The sequence below is a fragment of the Oryctolagus cuniculus genome, chromosome 10 (genome assembly GCF_051225735.1).
Source record: "Oryctolagus cuniculus isolate XC-2025 breed Fujian yellow rabbit chromosome 10, ASM5122573v1, whole genome shotgun sequence".
Classification (NCBI taxonomy): Eukaryota; Metazoa; Chordata; class Mammalia; order Lagomorpha; family Leporidae; genus Oryctolagus; species Oryctolagus cuniculus.
Window position 1 is genome coordinate 106,270,616 of NC_142876.1, and position 10,102 is coordinate 106,280,717.

Sequence of the window (10,102 nt, forward strand, 5' to 3'; positions counted from 1 at the left end):
AACAACAATACCACAATGAAATATACAATTAAAGAAAATAACCCCACCAGTCTCAATTTTACCTTCAACTCAACTGAACTTTGGAGAGCTAATACAACCCGCACTATATGACTTGAAAATATAAAATTTCAGGGCCGGCGCCGCGGCTCACTAGGCTAATCCTCCACCTAGTGGCGCCGGCACACCAGGTTCTAGTCCCGGTTGGGGCGCCGGATTCTGTCCCGGTTGCCCCTTTTCCAGGCCAGCCCTCTGCTGGGGCCAGGGAGTGCAGTGGAGGATGGCCCAGGTACTTGGGCCCTGCACCCCATGGGAGACCAGGAAAAGCACCTGGCTCCTGGCTCCTGCCATCGGATCAGTGCGGTGCGCCGGCCGCAGCACGCTGGCCGCGGCGGCCATTGGAGGGTGAACCAACGGCAAAGGAAGACCTTTCTCTCTGTCTCTCTCTCTCACTGTCCACTCTGCCTGTCAAAAAATAAAAAATAAATAAATAAATAAATAAATAAAAAGAAAATATAAAATTTCAAGTCTTCTGGTTTGATATAAAAATAGACAAATTCCTCAATGCCACTAAACCAAAAGAAATAACAGAAGAAAAAATGCAAGGCAACACTCTGATAGTATGAGCATTTTCAATCATCAACTCATTATAACTTCAGGGCACCAGATCTGACATACACCTAATGAACAATGCGAACGTCAAAAAATGCATTCTTAGTCTGTGACAATACACAAAATCAAAATCTGCCAATCCTGGACATCCATGTACCGATGGACATAAAACTCACAACCACGACTTATAATGAATGCAAGAATAAACCCTATTACAACGCTACATGTAACATAGATATCATCAACTATCGAACCCCAAAGATTCAGAAAAAATATCTACATCTACTGAAATGCCCACCAAGAAATTCATCCATACTAGCAACAATGAGACACCACATATCTCAAGCAGACAACAAAACAACTAACTTTTAGATAACGTATGGACAAGAATTTCAAAATACCCTCTCACAGGAGTTACCAACTTTGCCTTATTCTTTTCAACTTTTACTATCACTTTGTGGAAAATGGATACTTATGGACATGGTGATTAAAGAACCAATATTTAACTGTGCATTATCTATTGGGCACTGGCCAAGAATTAATAGACCAAAAGTACACATCTTTCCTATCTCCTTTGAAAAATATTACATCAAAAAAGGATCAGAAAAACCATGCATCATGGGAAGAGGTATATATAACGATACCCAGAAACCAATATCTGCACACCATAAAGCAGGATATGCCTAGAAAGAGCATGTTGGTGAATTAATTTCTCGAGAAGCACCAATGATATCTCCAAATCTAAAGATTCCCCTTACAGTCATTGTAACTCCTGAAATAGTAAAGGTAAATATACCTTTCCCATCAAAAATGTTAATACTACAAGAGAATGATAAGTACTGTCAAAAAGAGGGATTCATAAATCTCCCAATTCTACCATAAAAATTCAACAAACCGAAAGGATGGCTACTGGGAATCTTTGAATGGATCGCCATTGGAGGAGGATTAGCTCTAGGTAAAATTGCAAATGCAGCTAAACTTGAAGAATTAAGAATAGAACTCACTTCTCTCACCAAACTAAAAAATGACCAAATAATGATTAATGCTTTATTCACCTCATAAGGAACAGTAACAACAATAAATAATTTAGAAACACAACACAAAATGCTTAAACATACCATCCAAACATTATATGAACACCAGGCTACTGTTAACCAAAAAATTGATGGGCAACTAACCACCCTCCACAAACTATTGACAGGTCTCCAACTACAACATCTAATGGATCAAGCAACAGAAGAAATCAGAAAAAATTTTAAACAGGAATAGCAGGGCACACACCAGTCTCAAAAGCTTTCCTAGACCCCACAGAAGAATCCGGGTGCTTACAAGAAACCTGCGATATAAATTTACTACAAATATCCACAGTAAACAAAGCAACCACCTATAAAACCATGGTAATTCCTAAAAGAATTGGACAAACAGCAGTAATACCAGCCAAAGAGACCATTTGAATAGATAGGCAAATCTTTAAAACCGAAATACTCACCCAAATACCACCATTCATATATATTACAACAGACAACCCAGTTCTAGAAACGTCCCTAGTTAAAACAACTACAGCTGAAAACCCAACCAGAATAATAATAGATCAAGGAAAGTTCAGATTCATCACCTGCTCCAAAACTAAAACAACAATTAACACTCAACAGAACATTACAACTGAGAACAAACGTAATACAAACATTGAACGCATGGAAGGTCACCATGAACAACGAATCTAAAATTTCTACAATTATTACAACAAGAAAAATTAAAATCATATCTGGAATTATAGGAGCTAAAGAACAACCATGGCAATCCATAAAAGAAGAACAAACAAATGAACAGTGCATCAAACACAATTTGAGGGCACTAGAAAATTTAGAAGACCAAACCATGAAAGACATGCAAACAGCTGAACAAAATGACATACGACTTCAAAAGGTGGTACATATTCTTAACACCGACAAAATCGCCTACGGTTGGTCATGTTGTTCACAATATTAACAATGAATGCATTCTAATGGGTGTCATATGGCAAGCTATTACCTGACAGCATACGTGCATGGGCACATGGACATGGACCAGAATTCTACGAGGATTTATTCGAGGAATTATTACTATTTTGGGAATCATAATCCCATTCTTTGTTATTCTTAAAATATTCAGATGTGTATTTAATGCTCTTATGAACAATATTATGAAACAAGTGAAACAATGTATGTTTCATTACCCAATTCAAATGAAGATCATATATAAAAAATTGTTCAAAATTATGAAACTGTGTATCCCGGGGCCAGCAATGTGGTGTAGCGGGTAAAGCCACTGCCTGCAGTGCCAGCATCCCATATGGGTACCAGTTCAAGTCCTGGCTGCTCCACTTCCTATCCAGCTCTACTATGGCCTGGGAAAGCAGAAGATGGCCCAAGTCCTTGGGCCCCTGCACCCGCATGGGAGACCAGGAAGAAGCACCTGGCTCCTGGCTCCTGGCTCCTGGCTCCTGGCTTTGGATCAGCACAGCTGCTGCCATTGTGGTCATCCGGGGAGCGAACCAGCGGATGGAAAACCTCCCTCCTCCCTGACTCTCTGTAACTCTGCCTTTCAAATAGATAAATCTTTTTTTTAATTTTTATTTATTTGACAGGTAGAGTTTACAGACAGTGAGAGAGAGAGACAGAGAGAAAGATCTTCCTTCCGTTGGTTCACTTCCCAAATGGCCACCATGGCTGGCACTGCGCCGATCCGAAAACAGAAGCCAGGTGCTTCTTCCTGGTCTCCCATGCGGGTGCAGGGCTGAAGCACTTGGGCCATCCTCCACTGCACTCCTGGGCCACAGCAGAGAGCGGGACTGGAAGAGGAGCAACCGGGACTAGAACCGGGGTGCCGGTGCCACTGGCGGAGGATTAACCTAGTGTGCCACAGCGCCGGCCCCCAAATAGATAAATCTTTAAAAAAATTATGTATCCCAATGAAATTGTATAATATTTCCATTTCCTGCGTAAGTATTATAAGTATCCCTTAAAAATATGTATCTCATAAGCTTATCGAAAAATATGTAAGGAAATAAGTTTACTAAAAATATGTACCTTGTAAACTTGTCAAAAATATGTAAAAAGAAAAAAGTTCACCAATTGCCAAACTATCATAAATACGTAAAGAAGTTCGGCAATATATAAAAATGTGTACTGTCGATATTTGTGGTATTAATTAATGATTTAGTATGGGTATTCAGTACGTACTAACAGGTACCGACATTTAGTGTGCTATGTCATTATAACTGCAATTGCATTCTAGCCGTGACAGCCTTCATACTGTAATGAAACCGTAAGCCTCCTTCCAAAACAGCCTTCGCTCTCGGGGGCCAACCACGCGGCCACCACCACCACCACCAACCAGGACGGCACGCGACCGGTAAGGCCACGACGAGGCAAGTCTACACCGCCTGCAACGCGACAGCCTCGAACAGCCTCTGCTGAGGGCGGCAGAGCCACAGCTCGGGGTCCACCTTCCCGCAAGGGAGTCCCCCAGCCGTGACTGCACTCGCCCCTGAGAGCCCTGCGGGAAACCCAGGGCAAGGGCTTATCCATGCTGGACCTCGGCTCCTACGGCTATTAAGATGTGGTGGCTGAACCAGGTAATCCATGAGGTCACTTCCAGCTCCCACACTCTCATGATGCTTTAACGAAGCCCGTGGTTGCACTCCGCAGGACGCCAGTGGAGGGCAGCAAGCAGGGACCGGCAGGTGCACCCGGAACTCGGGTGAGGCCCACGCATCACTGGGAAGGATGTCCGGGTGACCATCACAAGGGCTGGGCGCTTCCTCTTGTGCTAAGGTGAGCTGGGGACGCCCTCTAGCCTTGCAACATTCCTGTGGGGTTACCTGGCTTTCAGGCCTCCTGCATCGGTCAGTCCTGGAGCCCCAGCGCTCCCTGCCGGCCGCAGTGCCTGCCCTGTGCCCGGCCTGGCCTTTATCCTCAGACCGGGCCCTGGTTGTCTCGTCTCTCCATGCCCTCTTGTCAGCTTCGCCTTCACCAGCCCTGCTGGCCGCACCTCCACCCCAGGGTGCGCGGAAACGCGGATGACGGTGCCTCCCCACCAAAGCGACCAATCGCAGTCACAGCTCCCAAGCGAGGTAGGTGAGGGCTGATCCTCAGGGCGAACTCACAGCGCCTCATTTCTGGAAACTCGAAGGAAATTTTTAGATAAATCCACCAGACTCTGTGCCTCCTAGACCCTGCGCTCTGGTATTTCATCAGACAGGCTGCGGGGATCGGGTTCCCAAAGCACTTTTTCCTCCTCTGCTTGCGCTTCTACCCACACTAAGCTCGCTCTCCCCGCCAGACCTCAGCATCTGCTCTGCTCCCTGGAGGCCTTTGCCCTCCTTCTCCTCCCTGGCTCCTCTCACACTTTAGCATGCACCTGTATCAGCTTCCTCCTCTCGGCTGTTCTCCCATCTCCCTCCCCTGCCCAAGTTTTGTGCTCAAATCGTGGTCCAATTAAAATAACAGAAACGTAATCGGTTGGTATAAGAAAAATGGGAAATTGTAGCAGAGCTATAAAATATGCCACCTGGCCAGCTCTCCACTGTGGCCTGGGAGTGCAGTGGAGGATGGCCCAAGTGCTTGGGCCCTGCACCCCATGGGAGACCAGGAGGAAGCACCTGGCTCCTGGCTTCGGATCAGCACGATGCGCCGGCTGCAGCGCACCGGCGGCGGCGGCCATTGGAGGGTGAACCAACGGCAAAGGAAGACCTTTCTCTCTGTCTCTCTTTCTCTCACTGTCCACTCTGCCTGTCCAAAAAAAAAAAAAATGCCACCTGGTGGATGGGAGGCTGGAGAATCGAGTGCGGGACCAGGCCAGAAAGAGGACCCGTCATCTAGGCCTGAGGCATCCTGGGAAGGGGCCATCATCTCGTGTCCATCAGCCAAGCTTGCAAAGGAATAGAGAAAATGTGATGGGCCCAGGCTGTGTGCTTGGCCCTGGGTGATGGTGGACAAGGCCTTTGGTTTGTGCCCCTCTAAGATTGTCACAAAGCAGGGCAAGCAAGTCCCAAAGAAAATCAGGGTGCTGGTGGGCGGGAGGATTGGATGCCAAGCGGGGCTATAGGATTATGCCTGGTCCCCTGGCACCCATGTGCACTGTGCTCGGCACTCAGCCATTGTGTGGTCATGAATTATTTATTGGCTTTCTCCCCACTGGACTGTGGGCTTCCTAAGGCAGAGAGGCCATCCTGACCACGTCAGCCCCAGCACTTACAACTGCCTGGAGCTTAGTGTATGCTCAGCCAGTACCACGTGAACCAATGAATCGCTGTATAAATGCCTAGGGTAGACTGGATGCCTGTTCTCAGTCCTTGCTACATGATCTCACAATGCACCATGATGGGCAGAGTCTATCCCTCTGCCCCACTGATGCGTGACCATGGCCAAGAGGGGTATCTGCCATCTACTGGGTCACTCCCCAAATGGCTGCGAAGGCCAAGAGGGTTGAGCCAGATTGTATGCAGGAGCCTGGAACTCTGTCCAGGTCTCCTATGTGGGTGGCAAGAGTACAAACACTTGAGCCATCTTCCACTGCTTTTCCAGACACATTAGCAGGGAGCTGCATTGGAAGTGGAGCAGCTGACATTTAAACCTCCTCTCATATGGATGCAGGCATCACAGGCTTAACCTGCTGTGCCACGACACCAGTCCCAAAGAGTCCAGAGCGCTTTACCTCTGGACTCTGCAATTGTCTATGTCAATTGCAGGGATTGTGACTTTGGGTAAAGCAGTTTTCCTGAACTGAATTCTTTCTTTGGGAGGGCAGCTGGCGGAGCTCTGTGCAACTGAAGAAGTAAGTCCTTGTTTTCTGCCGTCCATAACTGTATCTGACTGATGCAGTGGGCTCCTTTGGGTTCAAGGCTGCCTCTCCTTATCTTTACTGCTATGTGATCAGAGATTTCTAAAACAAGCAGTCTCAAAAGGCTCATGGAAAATGCATAGAATGAGAAAACTATGCAAAGACTTTAACTTTTTTTTTGCACCAAAATAAACTCATCTTTCTGTTCCAGTTTTCCATAAACTTTTAGAAATACTCTCGTAGATTTGATTATCTCTACAATCAATACCATTAAGGAAATGGACCTGCTGTGATCTGAGAGATTCCCCAGTCAAGCATGATTGATGTTGGCTGAGAAGGTCAGTGTGCAAGGCTGATGTTCCCCATCAGGACTGTCAGCCGGGAGCTGCCAGTGGGGGCAGGTGGGGGGAAGGCCTCCCCACAGAGTCCCTCCCTCCCCCCAACAGCAGCCAGCCTACCCTTGTGTGATTTCTCAGATGCAGATGTGTCCTTTCTTGGTCTACTGAGGCTGCTGACCTTACAAAGCTGTGGTGCACTCCCAGTAGCTCCCCTTGGAAACCCCAAAACAGTGGACCTTGGCCATGACCTTTTCCAAAGGTCATAGCCAGCAAGGCCAGGAGGGAGGCTGGAACCTGAGGGACCAGCTCAGAGCCCAGAAGTGTGTTGGCTTTATCCTGGGCACTTGGAGATGCTCGGGTCCTGGAGTCCCTCCCCAAGGTGAGCCAGTGATTCCCTTGCTGCTTGTTAGCATCATCTATGTGTACTGTTGCTTAAATAAGCAAAGCATGAGAAACCCAGCACATAAATTTCATGCTGCATGTGTGTGTGTGTGTGTGTGTGTTCCTGCATCAACAAGATTGCTTTGCAAAGTCACTCAGTGTCATCCTGCATCTGCTCAAGGCTGTGGGAAATACTGACATCTGACACCCTGCAGAGGGACAGGCTACAAGGCCAAACACTGCAGCACATCTAGAGGTGTGGGGTAAGGTTATGTCCTCTGAACCTGCCCTCTCCACACTGTCCTAAGAACAAAATCAGCCCTCAAAGAGATCGGAGGGGACTGGTAACCTTGGTGCATAGAATCGTTGTTCATTTGCAATCTGACTACATTAGCAAGCCAAGGAAAAGTCCAGCATGCAATATGCATTCAGACCCCCATAGCCCTCACCCTCCTTTCCCTTTCCCCAGTCTCCAAGGTTGAATGACCGAGCACCAATCACACAAGATGACGCTGGAGACCACGCTGTCTGCGAAATTGCTTAGCGAGCTGGTTCATTTTCAAGCTGTGCATGGAACGTACATTGAACACACGCCACCAGGTTCCAGGGATGGTGCCCTCGCCGATGTGATTACAGTCCTTTAGGAGGAGGAATCTTGTACTGCAAGGTTTCCTTGGATCCCTGCCAGTTGTTGGTTTCCACAAGGCAGAATTTGATTGAACACATCAGGCGCTGAAACTCCTACTCCTCAGGGCACCTCATTCCATGTGGGATGCTGGATTTCAACACATGCTCTGGAAGTCCCTACATGGGGCGTTTCACTGGGTTCTGGTCCCAGCTTTTCTGTTTGTGAACAGTGAGCCTTGATCATGACATCTAATCTTAATTTATTTCATCTGTATGAAAAAGTAATATTTTGCATAATATTTATTCATCAACGTTTTTGAATTTAATATTTTGTTAATATTTTTGAAATTCATATTTTGAAATAGAGACAGCTTTTCTGACCATTTCCCCCCCAGTAGTCAAACCTTCTCCATCCCACACCTATTGAATTGGCCAGCTTGGTCATGTTCATCTTCTCTCTCTCTCTCTCTCTCTCTCTCTCTCTCTCTCTCTCTTTCTCTCTCTTCCCCCTCCTTCTCTCCTAGTTCCTTTCCCTCTCTTTAACTCTGACTTTCCAAATAAATGAATAAATCTTTAAAAAATTGATGAAAATCTGTAGGCCTCAGAACAGCTGCAAAATTCACAATGGTCTCATTTTTTTTATGTTTGTAAAATCAAACAAATCTTCTTCCACAGGCCAGGCCTAATTCTATATTAAGATACAAACAACTTAGTTTTTTTTTTTTAAATTATAGGAATGACATCAGTGAAAATGATGGAGTAAGAATATCTAAAATTCTTCCATCCATAAAAACAAAGATAAAATTGGCACCAATTATCAGAATCAACTTTGTCAGAACGATGGAAATTAACAAGAGTCTTTAAGCAATTCAGAAAGCATTTATTCAAGAAAAACATCTGAACGTCAGTGGAACAGTGAGTTTGGTAGCATTTCTATTCACTCTGCTGCCTTCCCTCCATATCTAGCTGTGCCTTAAAAACCTGCAGCTTACAATCGTGGTGAACCAAAACAAGACCAATGAACAGCCAGGCAGCCGAGAGAAGGGCACCAGGCTGGAGCACCGTTGAGGCTCATTACCAGAGAACTGGCACTACTGCACTTGTCACAGTGCTGCCTGGAAGGCACCGCTTGCACGCTCTCTCTATTTCACCTGATTCCGAGCTCATCCAGTGTGAGTGCCCTTTTCTCCAGGGGGCTTTTGTTGAAAACAAATGAAACGACTCAGCTGCTGTGGCCGTGGGTAATATCTGCACAGTGGGAGCCGCAGAAACAGGAACAGAAAAAGGGAGCAAAAGAATATTTGAAGAAATGATGGCTGAAAACCATTTACACATCCGGGAGCTCCAAAGCTCCTACTCCACACAGGATAAACTCCAAGAGATTCACACCCATACACATCTGAATGAACGATCAAAAGCCGAAGATAAAGAAAACATCACTACTGAGAAAGTGGAAAGACAATCCACTCAGAATGGGAGAAATTCTTGGAAATTGTACATCAGATATAAGGGCCTTATATCAAAAGAAAAAATTCTAATAACTACATGATAAAAAGACAAACCATACAATTAAAAGTGGCAAAAGATTTGTATATACGTCTTTCCAAAGAGGCTACACATATAGCCCATAAGCAGTGAAAGGATGATCAAAATCATTAATCATTAGGGAAATGTGAAATAAGCCACAATGAGATACCATGTTGTACCCACTCAGATGGCTATAATTTTAAAGAGATGAAAAACAACAAGTGTTAGCAAGGATGTGGAGGAATTTCAGTGTTTATACAGCTGGTGGGAATTTAAAAAGAGGCAGCTGTGTCAGAAAGCAGTTTGACAGTTGATCACAATTTAAGCATAGAGTTTCCATAAATCCTAGCCATTCTACTCCTTGATATCATGCCAACAAAACTGAAAACGTATTCACACAAAAACCTGTAAGCAAATACTCGTAGTAGCATAATTTGTAGTAGTCAAGTGTGGAAACTATGCGAATGTCTATCAATTGATGAATGGGTAAGCAGATATAATGCATCCATATACTGGGAAAATATTCAACCACATGAAGCAAGGATTCATTCTGCAACACTGATGAACCTTAAGATATTATTGTAATAAAAAGAAATCAGATCCCAAAGACCACCTAGTGTGATTCTATTTTTATGAACTGTCCAGAATAAATAAATCTACAGAGAAATAAAGTAGATTAAGTGTTGCCAGGAATTAGAGGCAGAGGAAATGGAGAGTGACTCCTAATGGGCACAGGATTTCCTTTTTTTTTTTTATTTGACAGGTAGAGTTATAGACAGTGATAGAGACAGAGAGAA

The 10,102-nt window shown here is 45.0% G+C and overlaps 1 long non-coding RNA gene across 1 annotated transcript; it reads left to right on the forward strand.

Annotated features, from left to right (window-relative positions):
* The first annotated feature begins 6,641 nt into the window (after nt 1-6,641).
* On the forward strand, nt 6,642-9,271 carry LOC149124393 (uncharacterized). Its single transcript, XR_016215166.1, has 2 exons — nt 6,642-6,770; nt 8,513-9,271. It is a non-coding gene; the product is annotated as an uncharacterized LOC149124393 (long non-coding RNA).
* Nucleotides 9,272-10,102: the final 831 nt, after the last annotated feature.